The sequence below is a fragment of the Schistocerca americana genome, chromosome 10 (assembly GCF_021461395.2).
Source record: "Schistocerca americana isolate TAMUIC-IGC-003095 chromosome 10, iqSchAmer2.1, whole genome shotgun sequence".
Lineage (NCBI taxonomy): Eukaryota > Metazoa > Arthropoda > Insecta > Orthoptera > Acrididae > Schistocerca > Schistocerca americana.
This window is the reverse complement of record NC_060128.1, coordinates 197,578,179-197,579,825: the sequence shown is the minus strand read 5'-3', so window position 1 is coordinate 197,579,825 and position 1,647 is coordinate 197,578,179. Positions and strand designations below refer to the sequence as shown.

Below are 1,647 nucleotides of genomic sequence, written 5' to 3'. Positions count from 1 at the left end.
CCGGCATTGTTGGTACGTGAGGACGCCCTCATTCGAGGTGATCGACGGATCACAATCAGACAAACGTCGCTGCTCAACTTCTCCTTCTCGATGACAACGAAAGACCTCGCACAAGACTGCGCACCCGACAGGGGCTCACAAAACTTCATTGGGCTGTTCTTCCTCGTCCACCCTACAGCCCGGGTCTCGCACCTTCCGACTTCCATCTGTTTGGTGTAGTGTGCGGGAAGGAGTACGCGGATGATGGGAAGGCTGTTGACGCAGCAAGACGTTGGCTCCGACGTGGCCCTCCCAGCAAGATGCCGTAATCCGTCTCATTGAACAGAGACTGTGTTGAACAATAGGGTTTTGTGGCGAAAAGAGTGGGGATGTTTCGAATACACCTACGGGTTGTGAACTGTTCGGTAGTTTGTAGTGCTCCCCACTCAGAGATTTACGGTATGCGCAATACTGTCATCCTCACAGAACCGTCAGCGAACAACTCTCCCTCAGTCCCGATATAGCAGTCTTCCCAACCGATTTACTGATTCATTTTAAAGGTTTCGTTTGCAACAACAGGGTCAAGGTGAGAGGCAACTATACGAGGAGGCAGAGGGGGACGGAGGGAATTCACATAGAGAGGGGGAGGTAGTGCGCAGAGAGACGGACAGGAGGAAGAGGTAGACAGGGAGAGGGTGCTAAGGAATTTTGGGCGTATTTCCAAATTCCCATCGATATTTAGCAATTGCGAAGCATTGGCGGGACATCTGTACAGAAAGTGTGGATTCCGCCTAATACTGGTACTTTTACGAGAGGAAGTCCCACCCTATCGTCATCATGTTTACATTCTGCTGCAAGAAATCGTAGAGGCTTGCCACTGAAAAACAGTTGTGTGAAAGAGTCCTTCCATTCGGTGATGATGGTGTAAGTGTCGAAACCCGAGTGACTGAAGTCTGAACTTCATGACTGACGCGAGAATTGTACGATCTCCAGCAGTCCGGGGCACGTGTAGCTACGTCACGCTACGCAGTGTAGCGGCGCATCCCGCCCACGCTGCCGGTGCGTGCGCGTGTCTCCCGTTACGCACTTCCTGCGAGCGAGTGCGGGCCCGGAACGCAACCCGGCTGTAACGCAGTAATGGGAAAAACCGACCGCTTAAAACTGATACCGGAATTTTGGTTCTGAATAACAGGTATTTTTCGGTATTTGTTTGGTCTCGGTTATAACAGGTGTTTTTATTTTTGACTAATAACAACAGTGGGAACGGCCTTGCCGCAGTGGATACACTGGTTCCCGTGAGACCACCGAAGTTAAGCGCTGTCGGACGTGGTCGGCACTTGGATGGGTGACCATCTAGGCCGCCATGCGCTGTTGCCATTTTTCGGGGTGCACTCGTGGTGCCAATTGAGGAGCTACTCGACCGAATAGTAGCGGCTCCGATCAAGAATACCATCATAACGACCGGGAGAGCGGTGTGCTGACCACACGCCCCTCCTATCCGCATCCTCCACCGAGGATGACACGGCGGTCTGATGGCCCCGGTAGGTCACTCGAGGCCTGATGACAGTACCTAATGCCAGCCATAGCAACAGTGCTAGGATTTTTGTTTTTAAATTAAGCTTTTTTAAACCAGGAGTAAATATCATTCGTAAAGTTTCCATTGGTTTA

General features: G+C 51.5%; 1 pseudogene; it reads left to right on the top strand.

The window, feature by feature from the left end:
- Positions 1–1,238: 1,238 nt before the first annotated feature.
- Positions 1,239–1,356, top strand: LOC124552848 (annotated as a pseudogene).
- The last annotated feature ends 291 nt before the right edge of the window (positions 1,357–1,647 follow it).